This window comes from Urocitellus parryii, chromosome 7, assembly GCF_045843805.1.
Source record: "Urocitellus parryii isolate mUroPar1 chromosome 7, mUroPar1.hap1, whole genome shotgun sequence".
NCBI classification, from domain to species: Eukaryota; Metazoa; Chordata; class Mammalia; order Rodentia; family Sciuridae; genus Urocitellus; species Urocitellus parryii.
This window is the reverse complement of record NC_135537.1, coordinates 183472732-183489835: the sequence shown is the minus strand read 5'-3', so window position 1 is coordinate 183489835 and position 17104 is coordinate 183472732. Positions and strand designations below refer to the sequence as shown.

Genomic DNA, 17104 nt, shown 5'->3' with positions numbered 1-17104 from the left:
GCCTGCTACCACAAGGCAGCAGCAGGGGCCTCCTGGATGCCAGCGAGCCCTGGGAATGGGGGTCCCCAGCTGTGCTCCTGAGCGCCTTTGGAGGCGGGCCCTACAGCTCCCTCCTGAGCAGGAGCACCCGGGGGCCATGTCAGCCAGGATGGAGCAGGGAGGTGGAGAAGCAGCTTCACATGGGCTTGCAGAGGCCCAGTGCGCCCCGAGGATGGGAAAGGGGCAGCGGGGAGGCAGAACCAGGAAGGTTCCAGAACTGCTGAGAAACGGTCCCGCTCACAGCTCTCAGGAGACAGGACACAGAGCCCCAGGGACAGCCCCAGGCCTTCAGGGGGTGGGAAGCCCTGCACTGAGAGCTCTGAGAAGCTACCTGAGGTGGCCCAGGGCAGAACCCCTGTACACCCGTTCAGTTCACCGACTCACTCTTCTGGCTAGAGCAGAAGCAAGATTCCAGAAAAACAAAACAAAAACCCCATAAACTTATTTTTAAAAAGTAGTTGTTTTACTTTTTCTTTTTCATCATTTTTTAAATCAAAAGACTGGGGGATGCTCTGCAGCCCAGTGGAGGAACTGTCTGGGCTCAAAGACCCAGAGGCATTCATGGCCCCGCCCAGGTCCAGCTCCCAGATCCAGCCCGCTGACCTCCAGAGGACTGCTGTTCTGAGCAGTGCCTCTCAGAGAAGACCCCAGACCCCCACTCTTCGGCCCCTTGCCCTGCCTGGGCAGAGGTGGGGGGTAGCTGCAAATCTCCCAGGAGGGGAAGTTCTTCAGAAGAGCAATTAACTAAGTGAACAATCAAGGCTAAATCAGATACAGCCAACAAACACAGTGGCACAAACACCCGTCCATAATCGCACTGAATGTAAAGGGTCTCCGCTCCTCAATTGAAATACCTAGTTTGACAAAGTGGATTAAAAACAAGGTCCAACTAACATGCCACTTGCAAGGCACACACAGGAGAGCCGTGAACAGGCTACAGGTGAAAGGAAGGGAAGCCTTCCATGCACACAGAGCCCCAAACAAGCAGGAGAAGCTATTCTCCTATCCGAAAAAGCAGATTTCAAGCAAAATTAATCAGGAGAGACAAAGCAGGCCACTCCATATTGGTAAAGGGAACATTCTGCAAGAAGATATAATGATAGTAAATACTTATGCACCAAGTGTCAGTTTGCCTGATGACATTTAAAAATACTCATTGACATTAAATTCCAGACGGACCTCAATACAATGATACTGGGTGATTTCAACATGCCTGCATCACCAATAGAGATACAGGTCCTATCCAAACACAGAATCAGTAAAGATATTTCTGACCTAAATAAAACTATAAATCAAATAGATGTAATAGACATCTATAGAATATTTCACCCAAAGCCAGTTGAATTCACTATCTTCTCAGCAATTCATGGAAACTTTTCCAAAATAGGCCATATTCTAGGTCACAATATGAGCTTTAGCCAATACAAAAAAAAAAACTGATGTAATTCCATTCATCTTCTCATCATAATGGGATAAAACTTGAAATCGACAGCAAGATAAATCATAGAAACCATGTAAAAACATGGAGATTGAACAATACTCTTTTAAATTAGGAATAGATTCAACACAAAAAAATTCTCAGAAACAAATGAGAACAGAGACACAACATATAAAAACCTTGGTGACAGTGGGAAGGCAGTGTTAAGAGGCAAGTTTATAGCATTGAGAGCCTACATTTAAAAAAAAATGGTCCCAAATAAATAATGTAATGTTTTAAAGAGGCTCATTTTTATCTGGAAATTAGTTGTCGTATTCATCATAAAACAAGGTCCTAGCAAAGCAAGAACAAGTCTGTAGACGTCAGGAAGTAATTAAAGATCAGAATCTAAATGAATGAACTTGACAATAAAAAACACAAAGGATCAAAGAAACAAAGAATTGGTTCTTTGAAAGGATAAACAAGTTTGATAAACTCTTAGCCAAACTAACCTCAAGAGAAAAAAGACCCAAACCCACAAAATTAAAGGTGGAAAAGGAGATATCACCAGATACTTCTGAAATCCAGAGAATTAGAGACTGTTTTGAAAATTTATACTCCAATAAGCCGGAAAACGTGGAAGATGTTCACAAATTTCTAGACACACATTATCTGCCCAAATTGAACCAATAAAAAAAACGAATTAATATTTAGTAATGAAACTAAAACAGCAATTAAAAGCCTTCCAACAATGAAAAGCCAGGACCAGATGGATTCTCAGCTGAGCTCTACCAGACCTTCAAAGAACTAACACCAGTCCTCAAATCACTCCATGAAATCGGCAGGAAGGGACGGTCCCAAAGCATTCTATGGAGCCAGTACCACCTGCCAGCAGAACCAGACAAAGGCCCTGGGAGCCAGAACTGCAGATCAGTGAAGGCCGATGTGAATGAGCTCACGGACCAGAGGTTGGCCAGCCACATTCCCAACCCCTCAGGGCTGGGCTCAGCTTGTGGCTCAGCTGGAGCGCTTGCCTAGCACGTGGGTTCCATCCTCAGCACCGCGTATAAATAAATAAAATAAAGGTGTTGTGTCCATCTACAACTAAAAAAAAAAAAAAAAACTTGAAGAAGATAACACACCATGATCAAGTGGGCTTCATCCCAGGGATGCAAGGTGGGTTCAACATAAAAAAAAAAAGAACAATAAATGGAATTCACACACAAATACAATTATGGACGAGAATCTCGATCAGGTGACGGTCATGCCACACACCACCCCTGCTGTCCACCCAGCTGCCTGCGCCTGCCACACCCCCAGCACTGCCTGACAGGGCCTGCCTTTCCCCCAGCCTCAGCCCTGAGGCGCCTGGTGGATCCTGAGCAGCCACACAGCTCGCCCAGGGCACTGGGGGACCCCGCTGGCCCTGATGCCTGCAGAGCAGGGAGCCCACCGGCTCCCCAGAGGAGCAGCCCTGAGCCCTGGGCAAGGGACATCCCGCCCAGCTCTGCTGGAGGGCGTCTCCCCTGCCCCCCACAGGCTTTGCAGTGCGCGGCTCTGACAATCAGCCTTGGCAAGAGCGCTACCAAGAAGGTGGCACGTTCTGAGGACACGGCATACTTCCCGAAACCCGGTGGCTTCCCAGAAGGGTCTCCTTCCTGCTTAGCACAGTCCCCTGGCACGCAGGAGACCTGCCTCCTCCCCTGGCCCCTCCCTCTGGGCTCTTTCAGTTTTCTTCTGGGCGGAGCAGAGAAAGCCCTGGCAGGAGGCACCCAGGGGAGCAGAAGGAGGAGCAGGAGCAGAGCAGCAGGCAGCAGGTGAGGGGCTGGCGTGGGCGGGCAGAGGACCACAGCTGGGCACCTGGACACTTAAGGATCTGCAGCACCGTGGGCAGGACTGGGGGGATGGGGCCTCCTGTCCTGGCTGCAGCCCCTCCAGGACACTCAGCCCCTGGCCACCTCCTGCTCAGATGGGCCTGGGTCGCTCAGGGCTAGGGTCTGGCCAGGTCTGCAGGGCACAGGGGTGCAGGGGGATGGGCAGGCTGGGGGGACAGGACCCGTCTCTCCTGGACCCCCAGGTGGGCTCTGGGGGTCCTCTGTGTGGGATGGAGCCCCCTACTTCCCACCTCCAGGGCTGAGCAGGACCTCTGTGCAGGACACATTCCCCACTGGTGCTCAGCATGTGCACACACCAGACACACTGACACTCGTGCACAGATGTGCACACACTCACACTGGTGCATGGTGTTTGCACACACCGTACACGCTCATGACACACGCACGGCGTGGCACACACACACTCATGACAGGCACTCTGGGAGTTTCCAGCAGGGCCGCCGCCCTCCCACAGCCTTCCTTCTGGCGGGACTGCCTGCACTCTCCAGCTACTCCCCCAGGGCCCGTCACTTCCCGGCCAAGGGATCAGGGTCAGGGCTGGCGCTCCTCTAGGGCACTGGGCAGGCATCTCAGGAAGGGCCGGAGGGGCCCGGGGTCATCCCACACTCTCCCTTGCTGTTCCCAGGGGTAAAGTGGCACACTCCCAACAAGAGTGGGGGTTTCAGAGACAGCCGCCCTTCCTGGCTGCTCCAGGTGGACAAGATGCTCCCTGGGCGCGGGGTCCACATGCCCGCGGTGCCTGTGGGGCTTGGTGTTGGAGTGGACACAACCACAGGGCCAGAGGCGGGAAGAGGCACCAGCCGCCCCGGGAGTCAGTGAGCCAGGGCCACTGTGCACGGGACAGTGACTGGACCCTGCAGGAAGTGGCTCCCCAGCCAGCCTCTTGCCTGGTTCTGAGGGGCTAGTGCTCCACTGTGTTGGAGGACACTGCCCATGTGCCCAGCTGGGCCTTCACCTCCCCTGAGGATGGAATCAGCCTGTGGGCCTGGGGTGGAGGCAGGCTGCAGTGGGGCAGAGCCTGAGGCTGGGCCCTCAGGAGCGTGTCCTCCTCACACGGCCAGCAGGGACCTTGGCCTGCCCTCCGCCCCTTACCTGAAGACAGTGGGGGAAGGCTACCCCTGATGTGCAGGGGTGTCTGCAGAAGGATGCTGTGTAGAAGAAGGAGGCTTTGCAGCAGAAGGAGGCTGTGTAGAAGAAGGAGGCTTTGCAGCAGGAGGCCGTGCAGCAGAAGGAGGCTGTGCAGAAGGAGGCTGTGTAGAAGAAGGAGGCCGTGCAGCAGAAGGAGTCCATGCAGCAGAAGGAGGCTGTGTAGTAGAAGGAGGCTGTGCAGCAGAAGGAGGCTGTGTAGAAGAAGGAGGCTGTGTAGAAGAAGGAGGCTGTGCAGCAGAAGGAGGCTGTGCAGCAGAAGGAGGCCGTGTAGAAGAAGGAGGCCATGCAGCAGAAGGAGGCTGTGTAGAAGAAGGAGGCTGTGCAGCAGAAGGAGGCTGTGCAGCAGAAGGAGGCTGTGTAGAAGAAGGAGGCCGTACAGCAGAAGGAGGCTGTGTAGAAGGAGGCTGTGTAGAAGAAGGAGGCCGTGCAGCAGAAGGAGGCTGTGTAGAAGAAGGAGGCTTTGCAGCAGAAGGAGGCTGTGCAGCAGAAGGAGGCCGTACAGCAGAAGGAGGCTGTGTAGAAGGAGGCTGTGTAGAAGAAGGAGGCTGTACAGCAGAAGGAGGCTGTGTAGAAGGAGGCCATGCAGCAGAAGGAGGCTGTGCAGCAGCTGCAGGAGGCAGAGCCCAGGGCCTGTGGCCTGGGGGAGGTGCAGGTCCACTAGTCGCCAAGGGTCCACCCAGAAGGAAGGCAAGACCAGGAAGAAGCCCAGGCTTCCCGAGGACGGGCCCCATGATAAGGGGTGGCCCTGGGTGTTGCAGTAATTCACTTGCAGGTCAGCATGGGAAAAGAAAGAAGAAGAAGCAGAGCAAGCGAAGCAGCAGCAGAAAAAAAAAAAGTCCTTTATTGTGTACAAGCAATCTTTTTATAGTATTGTGAACAAAGAAGGCAGCCTTCCAACATCAATAAATCAGGTCTTTCAGCTAATTAAACATAGCACACAGAAGTTTTACTTTCTAATCAGAAGTGACCCGCTTCTCATGGCTAATCTACTTTCGGCCCGGAGTATGTTGAGCTCTGCTCTTTGTTAAGAACAGATAATAAATTTTTTCTCAGCGCCCTCCTAGCCCACTTGGCAGAACATCCCGTTTGCAGGCAAGTCCTCCCAAGGACAGCAGACACCTCGTTTTCAAGCATGTCCGCTGTTACCGATCTATACCTTGACAGAATATCCCGTTTGCAGGCAGACTCCATCAAGGACAGTAATAGTAACACAGTTACCTCTGATTCTCTACACCTGGGGTGCCCAGTAGGTGGACTTCCAAAGGACCCACCAGGGCCCCAGGGGAGACGGCAGGCTGTGCCCCAGGCTTGTGAAGAGCCCAGCACCCACATATGCCGTGGCACGGACAGTGAGAGCCCAGGGGCTCCTCCCTCACCATCAACCTCCAGCCCCAGGTCTCTGGGGAGGGTCCAGGTGAGGAGCCAGAGAGGGCAAGAAGGGCATCAGGCCGACCCAGGTCTTTCCAGAGCTGGAGGGGAGGGCAGGCCCTGGGGAAGGGCCCGGCTCTGCAGACTCCTCCCAGGAGGTCCCCTGCATGTTCTGGTTGAAGCAGGACCGGGCAGCTGAGCAGGAGACACCGGAGCAGCAAGAAGGCTGTGGGGGCTGAACCCCTGACCAGTCTGCATGCCCCCTGGGCACCTGGTCCTGGCTGAGCCTGCCAAGGCGGGGAGAGTGTTTGTGACACTGTCCCAGGGACGGCAGCTCTGATCTCAGGTGCTGGGGTGTTGCCACGCCCCTTCCTGGGCTGACACTGTGGGCTGCTCCTGCCCATCCTCACCGTCTCACAGGGAGCCTCAAATGGATCAGGCGCTCTCACACTCAGGACGGGCCTGGCAGGGCGGGCAGCCCATCGCCAAACTCCTGGATCTCAGAGAAAACGGGTTCAGGATGGTGTGGATGACCTAAGGCAGGCCCAGGGGACAGGGCCTCCCTTGCAGGGGCTAAGGCAGATGACAAGCTGCTTGCTGGGACGAGGCGCTGGCAGAGGCCCCCTCTGAGCCTCAGCACATCCTCCTTCCATTCAGGGAGAGGGCAGGAGTGAACCTGCCACTTGCCCTTTGTGAGTGGCTTCCAGGTGGGTTAGAATGTTTGCTAAGCCACGGCTTCTCCGCCCTTCTTCTTCTTCTTCTTCTTTTAATATTTATTTTTTAGTATTTTTAGGTGGACACAATATATTTATGTTTTATTTTTATGAGGATCGAACCCAGCGCCCCGCGCATGCCAGGTGAGAGCGCTACCTCTGAGCCGCAGCCCAGCCCCCACCAAGGCGCTTTCCACTGGGGAAGATCACCTTTCACTGCTCCAGACTGATCAGAACAGACTCATACTCGGGCCAACTGGCCTCTGACCCCGCTGAACCCTGCAAGTTGTGTTGGTGGGTCTCATTTCAGGAGCCAGGGCACAGGCCTGTGATCCCAGCAGCTCAGGATCCCAAGTTCCAGGCCAGCCTCAGCAACGTAGAGAGGCCCTGTTGCAGAATAACCAATAAAAAGGGCTGGGGACGTGGACTGGGCTGTGTCTCACCAGTCAAGCCCTCGCCTGGCATGTGGGAGGCACTGGGTCTGATCCTCAGCACCACATAAGATAGAAAAGACATTGTGTTGTCATCTACAACTAGAAACACAAAAAGGGGGTGGAAATAGTTCAGTGGTAAAGTGCCCCTGGGTTCAATCCAAAGAAAAAAGAGTAATAAAGAAAAAAGAATAAAAACACTTTTCCAGTTCATACAGGGAGCTCCCCCTGGAAGGTGCTGAGAGTGACAAACCTGGCCAGCAGGACCTGTGTCCACGGAGGTCCAGACTCTGGCCCATCACACAGCTGTGGACACTGGCTGGGTGGGCAGGGGCTCTCAGGACAGCATCAGTCACTTGGCTGTGAGCTGCTCCCTGTGTCCCTCTAGGACACGCAGGTGGGTGGTCCCTCTGAATGCAGCAACTCCAGGCCAGCTGCAGGGGACCACCCAGCTCCGCTGTCCAGGGGACAGACGTTCTCCTGTCTTCCTGTGATTCCCTGGGTTCCTGTGGCCAGGGCCTCGCACGTCATGAAGCACAGGGACAGGAAGGAGGGTGGCTGCTGGGGACCCAGGCACTGGGAGGAGGCTCAAGCATGGAGGGCACAGCTCGTCCAGGGGAAGCTTGGCCCCTGGGCTGCCCAGCCCCTGGCCAGGTGGAGGCCGCTCCCTGCAGCCTGGGACCACCTGGGGACCTCTTACCCCTGGGTCTCCCTCCCTCCCTTCCACAGGGAGTGTCCCAGAAACCGGTATCCAGGACCAGGGACCCCTGAGGCCTCCCCATCAGCCAGCCATGCGGACCTGGCCCTCTGCGTCCCCCAGACGCATCCCCCAGCCCTGCGTTCCCAGCATGCTCGGGATCCTCCTGCTGCTGGTCGCCTCCCTGAGTGCTCAGAACTCAAGTAGGTATCGGGACGCTGCCCCTCTGCCACAGAAGGGCTGGGGACACAGGGGTGGGAAGGGCAGACCAAGGTCAGGCCCAGAACTGACCCACCCCAGTGACGACTGTGACCCTGCAGACCCAGGCCCATGGGTGAGAAGCCAGTGGGAGGCCCTGGGTCTTGAAAGGGCAAGCCCCGTGCACCCAGGACAGCAGGGCAGGCACCCAGCAATGCCTGCTGGCCACTGCCGGAGCATCAGGGGTGCCCAAGACCACGTCCAGGCTCCAAGGCAAAGAGGATCCCTGAGAGTTGGGGCCGGTGCCATGGCCAGGGGACGAGAGGCTCCACAGGACCGAGGACCTGCCAGCAAGGTCCCTGAGGCACCCTGGTCAGCAGCCTCAGCATCACTGGGCCTTAGACAAGCAGACAGAGCACTAGACGGGGAGGTGCAGTGCACAGGGTCCCCAGGGAGTCCCCATGCAGCTCTCCAGAGCCAGGTTGGCTGTGCAGAGAAATGCCCCCAGGGCCACCAAGGCACCAGTGTCCTGGCCACTCTGATAGCCAATGGGGACAGCAGAATTTGGGTCAGATCCCCCAGAAGGTGCAGCTGGAGACCCTAACACCACAAAGACCTCCCTGGGTGGTGGCACCACAAAGTGCCTCCGCCTGGTGGCACTGCACAGGGCAGGGAGCTGCAGGAACATCTAACTGACCAGCTGCCTCCTGCCCAGTGACCAGCTGGTGGCACACACGCCTGGCACACGGCCTCCCTCCCTGCGGTGTGTGTCTGACTGCCACCCCAGCTCTGTGGGCTTTGATGGACCCTATCCTAGCCTGAGTCACCTGTAGAGTCCCTGGAGGCGCTGACACCACCCCTGCCCCGCCCAGGCCCCGCCCTGCCCACAGTGTGACCCTCCCCTCCACACAGGCTGGGACAGCCCCTCTTGTACAGAGGGCGTGGTGTCCGTGCCCAGGGGCCAGCGGGCAGTGATGGCCTGCAACATCTCCAACGCCTTCTCCGGCATCTCCATCTGGCTGCGTGCCCACGGAAAGACCGTGACCATCTTCAAGGAGCGGCCCCCGGGACTCTTCTCCAAGGATGGCTGGACACTCCATGTGCACGGAGGCCAGGCCCAGCTGGTGATCACAGCCGCCCAGGACATCCACGCGGGACAATACGAGTGGCATCTGAGAGGGCTCCAGAGAACCAACAGAGCCACGTATCTGAACGTCTCAGGTGAGGTGGCCCGGGGCGGGCCAGAGCCAGGGCCAAGCGGGAGGGTGGGCCAGGGGCGGAGCATGGGGAGGGGCTGGGGGCAGCAGGGGGCTCCCCACTGGGAGGGGCAGCGGCCAAGGAGGAGGAGCAGAGCAGAGGGCAGAGTCCAGGGGCACAGACCCACAGGCGCAGGCCTGAGTCCTGACCAGACTCAGCAAGCAAAAGAGTCCCTGGCCCCGGCTCCTGTGCGCTGTCCTACCCTCTCCAAACCTGCCGCGCCCAGCGTGCCCGCTGCACAGCTTCACCCTGGACCCGTCCCCTTAACAAGGGCAGATTCTCCTCAGACCACTACCACCCCGGATTGTCCTCACTCAGACACACCCGCCCAGCACCTGCTCCCTTCCCCCACCTGCCTCCCTCCCCCACCGGCTCCCTCAGTTGTCCACAAATAGAAGGGACCACAGGGCCCCCCAGGCCTCACAGGGCCCGCAGGTGTCCTGAGTGCGTCCCTTCAGGCCCCTCCCAGCCTAAACCCACTGCCCCCCTCATCCTTTCCTTCCCGACAAGATCCAAGGTCCCCATGCCCCCCACTGGTCTAATGCACCCTGTCACCTGAGCCAGCTGGCAGTGTCTGTCATCTGGCCCCTGGAGGGGACCCAGGGAGCCCTACCCCCGCTCTGCCCCAGAGGTAGAGGGACATCAGGGCTCTGTGCCAGCCTGACAGTGTCTCCCCAGCAGAGTCTCAAGACCAGGAGGAGGCAGCAGGCCTGAGGCCGTCCACACCGCCCTGGGGTAGGTGCTGCGTCCCTGTCCCTGAGCTACCACCCTCCCCTGGCTCCTCAGTGCTTGGCCCACCCCAGGGCCCCTGGGCCACCTACCAGCCTCCCTCATCCCAGTGATGTCCCTGCCCAGGAGGGTGGGGTGGGCAGGCAGGAGGCGGGGGGGACACCTCTGTGGCCAGTGAGTCAGTGAGTGATGCGTGGGGTGACCAGCGATGAGGTGACTCTGCCCACCTGTCCTTCCCAGGCACTGCCAGCCAGGTCCCAGGCTCAGAGAGGCTGCAAGCCAGGTCCCAGGCCACGCCCCAGTCCATGGTGGGGGCGCTGGTTGCTGTCCTTCTCTTGATCCTGGCAGTGGGCTCCCTTGGCTGGTGTTGGCGCCGACGTTCTCTGAAGTTGGTGCAGGTAAGAGGCCTCCATGTGGTCCAGGGCAGGGCGGAGGTTTCCCTGCGGCCTGTACTGGGCAGTGGGCCCCTCGGTCCTGCACCCCCTGTGGCTCAGGGACACAGTGGGGCTCCCAGGCCGCATTTCCCCAGACCCTTACTTGTCCTCTGGACACCCAGGAAAGCAGCAGGTGGGTGGTCTCCCTGCTCCTCCCAAGACTCCGGGACAGACCTGTTCTCTGAGCCCAGGGGGAAGTGGGTTCAACTCTGCTGGGCTCAGAACCCGGCCTGGGCTCTGTGTGTGCATGCATGTGTGTGCCCATGTGTGTGTGCTTGTGTGCACGTGTGTGCAGGGGCATGCACGCCTGCAGATGCAGCGCTGTGTGGCTGGAGTGTGCCTGTGTCATCCCTGAGTGTCTGCATGGCACCAGGGTCTCGCCCGGCCCTCACTCTGCCTCTCTCCCCAGAAGAGAGGGGCCAGCTGGAGCCCAGCAGAGCTCACCTAGACCAGGAGCTCCTCCAGCGCCACAGTGAGAGGAGCGTGTCCTGCACAGTCCTCTCCATCCCTCCCACCCAGCAGAGACCCGCCCCTGTGGTCTCCGCCCTCTCTGCTGCCTCACCTCTGTCCAAACATGGAAAATCTCAAATTCACAGCCTTTGATTGACAGGATCTGCCCTGCCTCTGCTGCTTATCAAGGGGGCCCTGGCTCCTCTCCTGCTGCTGAGCCCCTGTGCTCCAGGGGCTCCCCACTCCCTGAGAGACCCCAGAGCAAGCCAGGGGACCTCCAGCCTTGGCTTAAGTGGACCGTGGGCACACACCTGTCTTGACCAAAAGCAGAAATAAGTTTTGTGGACCCTGCTGCCAGGGGCCCCAGGATCAAGATGGGGGGCTCCAGGTCTGAGATGCCAGGTGGCCCCATACCTGGACCTGCTGCAGGAGCCCTTGGGAAGGAGGTGGGAGGAGGGACAGGTGCCTGCTGGCCAGTGCTGATCCCCTGGGGAGGATGGTTGTGCCTGGGGACATCCCTGGCTCGAGTCTACCACACCTACTGCTTTTTAAAACCTCCCACATGCTGATCCTTAAACAAGTGTGATAAACTAACTGAGAAGCACCCACCCACTTGGAAGTCCCCCTGTGCTCTTGGAACCACACAGACTTGCCAGGCCTTGCTCTCCCCAGTCTCCCCAGGCTCCCCAGGGGGACCCTGCCTGGGGCCTGGCGCCCAGAGCCAGCAGCCACAGTCCCAGTGAAAACTGGAATTGCAGCTGCTCCTTGGGCAGCCCAGCAGGCTACATCTACAAATGGGTATTTGCTGGCTTTCTGTCCTTATAACGGTGACATTTCTATAGGACAGGGCCAGCAGATGCGTTGTCTTCCCAGTTTGGGCCAAATTGTGATTAAATTCATTTTCCCTTTTTACATCGTTCTCTCTTCTTTCGTTTTCTTCTCCAGTGCTGAGGGTTGAACCCAGGGCCTTGCACATGCTAAGCACACGCTGGGGGGGGGGGGCTCTCATTTCCACCTGCACAGGAAGCAGCACCAGGACTCTGGTGGGCCAGTGCCCCCTGCTGGTGTGTTGGCTGCACGGCGCCCAGGTCTTCCCGAGTGCACCCCATGTGAAGGGACTTGGGAGGACTGACCCCTCTCTGCAGTCTCCAAGCCCAGGTGTTTTGTCCTCTTCTACCCTGAACACAAGTCTCCACTGCTCTGCCTCTCCTGGTAAACGGAAAACGAATTTTTAGGGAATGCTCGGACTCAAAGTCTGTTCCACCCCTGGCACATCCTCTGCAGGGCACGCGCAGGCTCCTCTCTTCCTTGGCTGTGGGCCTTGAAGTCATTCTGGGTTCTTCTAGGACGACTTAGGGGTTCTCGAGCTGTTTTTCTGCTAGGAAACCGGACCCTGTCTTTGGGGCTAAACTCTGAACTTATTTAGGTTTCTGCCCTTGCACTAGTCATCATGGGGAATGTCCTCTTGGGCCCAAAGGAACAATCTGTTGGCTCACCAGCATCCTGTTCCAGACTCGTCCACCCAGCCAGCCCCAGAGCCTGGGAACCTTAGGGGCGGAGGCTGATGCTGCAAGCCATGGGCACCGAGGGACAGAGCCAGCAGGCTCCAGATCCGGCCCTGTAGGACCTGCACCTGTGGGGATCCCAGTCTCCCAAGGGCCCCTGGGTTCCCCGGGTTCCCCAGTCTCCCCTATACCCAGGGAGTAAAGGGGAACAGGCCCCAGGGAACTTCCCTTATCTACAATTCCCCTACCTGCCCTTCTACCCCACCCTAAATGAGCCAGCCACCAGCTGCCAACAGCATTCCTCCTGTGACCTGGCCCTGCCAAACCCTAGGAAACTCAGACCCTTTTTGTAGCCATTCCTATCTTCCCTTGAAAATGTGCCCCTCCGCTGCGTAATAAAGCTTCCCTGATCCGTTCAATTCTGCCTCCCCTCTCCTCCTTTTTTTATTCTCCTTAATTTCTTTCATTTGAGCCAGGCATGGTGGCACGCGCCTGTAACCCCAGTGACTTGGGAGGCTGAGGCAGGAGGATAATGAGCTCAAAGCCAGCCTCAGCAAAAGTGAGATGCTAAGCAACTCAGTGAGACCCTGTCTCTAAATAGGGCCGGGGATGTGGCTCAGTGGTTGAGTACTCCTGAGTTCAATCTCTGGTACAAAAAACAAACAAACAAAAAAAATCTTTCATTTGGTGGTGAAACCCAGGACGGAGTTTGGGGTGCTCTACCCCTCCCTGTCCTAACAAGCTCTACCCGCTGTTTCATATTTCCCTCCCATTTCTCTCTCTCTCTCTCCTCCACCTCCAATCTGAACTCAAAAGCAAATGCCTTATTAGGCCGTGTACATAGATCTGACCACATCTAAATTAGACAACCTCGTCAATGGCCTGAATTGGGAATTGGGAACTTTGACCCCAAAATCCTCCAAGACTTAGACAATTTCCTCCAACGAAATGGCAGACAACCTGAGGTTCCTTATCTCCAAGCTTTCTTCCACTTTCACCAACCTTGCTCTGCTCTACAGTTGCTTCTCGATGACTCCCTGCTCCATAGGCCCCCGAGATCCAGGTCCTGACCCCCACCCCTCTTCTTTATCTATCGCTCCCGAAATAGTGGAAGAACTCCCACCAGAAGTCACAAAGCTGGAAGCCGCACAGGAAGGTCCCACAGGAGTGCCTGCCACATTCGACTCTCAGATCACAGCTTTTTTTCTGAGTCAATTTGAAACCTGCAAATCTTCCCAAACTTCTACATGGGCAATCTGTGTCTGCAAGTGTGATTATCTAGCCCCAATATTCATCCCTTTGATTAGGCTAAAAAACGTACTGTGGCACACAAAAGTCCTAACTGACTTTACCACAAAGCCCTCACAGACACAGATAGAGGGATCTCCACTCGACACAGAGGTGATGCCAGAATCAAATGGTGTTAGACGTCTTAACTACAGCTCATGAGGACACCTGTGACACCATCAGAGCTGAATGTTGTGTATCATAAGACCATCCAGCCAGGCCCAGTGGCCACGCCTGTAGTCCCTGTGGCTTGGAGATGGAGGCAGGAGAATCGTGAGCTCAAAGCCAGCCTCAGCCAAAGAGAGGCACTCAGCAACTCAGTGAGACCCTGTCTCTAATAAAATACAAAACAGGGCTGCGGACGTGGTGGCTCAGTGGTCGAGTGCCCCTGAATTCCATCCCTGGTACCCACCCCCCCAAAAAAAACCCTAATAAATCTATCAAATGGGCCCAATATGCTGGCCCCCACAGGCTTTCTTTTCCAAGGAGCAATTGACCTGCAGCCCTGCCTGGTCTCTGTGCACAGGATACGTCACCTTCCTCAGCAAGCCGCCTCTTTCCTGCAGGAGAAACACAGGCCCAAGATAATGATGATAAGAGGAGCCCAGGTTTCCCTGAAGGAGGAGACTTGTGACCAGATCCTGAAACTCTGGGAGATAAGGCTAGCTCCTCCTAACCAGAACAGTAAGAAGGTACCGTGGGGAATCCAATCAGGACCCATCATCCTGGGCCAGAGTTGCCATGGCCGTGGGGACTTGGAATCTGATGTCATCCTGTGGTCAGACATCAAGAGGTGGGTTGACCTCCTTCTCCCAGGGGCTGGGAAGGTCAGTCCTGACTTGCTTCAGTTCCTTTTCTGTGGGAGAAATGTCGTGTGGGGGACCCAGGAGGGCAGCAGGCTGCGGCCACTCCCTGGTGTGGCGTGACAGTCTCAGGTCCCGAGTGGGACCCTGACAGCCCTCAGGGGTACAAAATATCGACCTCTCTCTGTCCCTGTGTTTCTGGTTGACTTGGCCTGATGGGGTCTTGAACCCTGAGATGAAATCTCCGTCTGACCCTAGGTCTTTGGGAAAGAGGTGACTCACTGACCCCCAGAGCAGGAACCAGCAATCTCCCCCTCGGTGGAAGACCTTCTCTAGACTCTCACGGGACGCAGCTTCTCCTATACTCCCCTCATCTAGCGGGAAGAAGAGCAGAAAATCCGTCTCAGTTCATCAGAGTAAGACTGCCCCTCATCTCTCCTGGTTCAGGAATCCAGATTACTTATTTTCTCTAGTGGAGATGCCACCCAGGGCACCAGCAGGCTAGCCTCCCTCTTCAAATCAAGGAGCACAAGATGAAATCCTCGTCCTGTGAGTGTGAGGACCCCAGAGGACAAAAGGAACATGTAAGGAATTTTAAGGGCACAACCAGCTGACAAATGTCCTCCCTTAAATTAAAATAGTTACCAAGAACTTATGCGCATCCTCCTTTCTGATGAGGTCCCAGCCCGAGGTCAGGGAAGGAAAGGCAGAAACTGCTGACCCCTGAGGCTCTGGGAGAGGGAGCTGTCCCCTAGCCCAAGAGTTTTCTCACAGTTGAGATCAAGGAGACGCCTGATAATGGTCTGCATCCAACCTGGCCTGATCACCAACTGGGGAGACAACAGCGTCTCCGAAGGAAATGCAAACGGTAGGACCACACCTGAAGAGACTGATTCTGCAAAAGGAAAAGTGGTCAAAATGTCCTCTGCATGGGGTTTTGCCTCTCTAGCTCAGAACAGCACCTCCCTCTCTTAGCTTCTGCCGGATCCTTATCCTGCCCAGGCTGGCACTGAGGTCTAACTGCAGAGGCCTGCAGGGCTTGCAGAGAACTGATTTGGGACTCAAGAAAAAAAGTGTCACTTTTAAATCCAAGTCACTTGTGGCTGGCTATTTCTTCACAGGTTCCCCCCTGGGCACGTGTCACAGAGAGGGAAGTGGGATGGAAGCCTCCCTGACCTCGAGAATCTCTACTGACTCTCACCTGAGCCAAAACGTAAACTCTGACACGATAACGATGTTCTGCACGCTGCTTTACTAGAGTAATTAATGGCCGTGTCCTTTTTTATAACTCTTTTTTTTTTTTCAAAATTCTATATTTCTGAACTCATGGTTTCATGTTGAATTCACATTTGATCCCACACACCTGAATGAAACTCTTTTTCTGATCAGTATTATCTTATCTAACTATTGAGGTTTTTCTCTCGTCTCTGATCAGGGGTCAACTTTCAAGGGTTAGCTCTCACATACATTGGGAAAATTTTGTCCTGCAACAAGTGGCTACAAGATCTCTGTTTCCTGTCTGTTTTGTATGTGGGTACAACTGTGTATTGTGTTGGTCTGTCTATATATGTGCATGTGTCCATATATCATGTACATTTATCAAAATTAATCAAACTTGTCATATAGATAATCAAGCACTCATAAATTAAAATTTAAATGAGAAATGGATCCAAATACATTTAGTTCACATGACTTTAAAAAGAGGTTCAATTTTAAAAACATGAAAATAAAGATGTCTTTAAACTAATACAAGTTTCTCTAGGTGATCAGATAATTAATAGAGGGTTGGTCTCTATAAAAGGTCTAAAATGTAATATCTATTGCTTCTAGGATTTTTCCTCAGTGAGAAAGACATGGCTAGTACTATTCACTATACTTGTCTGATATCTTGTTTTTTCAGTTAAAATGAATAAATAGATTTAACATCAATGGAAATAATCAAGAAAGTGTTTGTTAAGGAGACATCTGATTAATTTACAAAATTAAAGTGCTAAAACATCAACTGCTAAATATAAAATCAAGTACTCTTGACTTCTTTAATTCCATAAGGTAATATATTTAACCATTATGTGTGTTTTCAAAAACAGGTAAATGAAAAGGCTTGAGATTACTTTGTGTCTGTGTCTTCACTAAAACAAGGTTACTAAGAGTTAAGATTCTTTCAGGTGTAATTTATATGCACAGAATATAAAATATTCAGTTGGGCTTCAATTAAAGTACTAAAAATCATTAAAGTATTCCATCTGATTAAAGTGGAGTAATTTTTCTAAATACAGAAATTTTATAAGGTTGTTTCAGAATGTAAATTTTAAAAAGATTCAACAGCTAGGAAAGAGATAAGAAGGTTCTCAGTATGGAAATATATTTTACTACACTTGATCTTAGCCAAAAGGCCGAGAAGCGATAGGAAATATATTTTAGTATGGAAAGTAGAAGGAAAAAAATGTTTCTGGATGAGAAAATCTTTGTGGTAAAGAAAAGTTGTACAATGTTTAAGAAAGTTGCAGAAGGTTTGTCAAATGTCAAAAAGTTTGTATGTTGGGCTGGACTTGTGGCTCAGTGGTAGAGTACTTGCCTGGTAGGTGTGAGGCCCTGGGTTTGATCTTCAGCATCGTGTATAAATAAATAAAATAAAAGATCCATTAAAAAAAAGTTGGTGTGTAACTAAGTTGGTTGTATATAAGTTGCACAATCAGTCAAATTATTCAATGTTTTTCCCTAATGACAAATAT

General features: G+C 54.1%; 1 pseudogene; it reads right to left on the bottom strand.

Annotated features, from left to right (window-relative positions):
• Positions 1-16655: 16655 nt before the first annotated feature.
• LOC113176812 (U2 spliceosomal RNA) lies at positions 16656-16777 on the bottom strand (annotated as a pseudogene).
• Between the last annotated feature and the right edge of the window lie 327 nt (positions 16778-17104).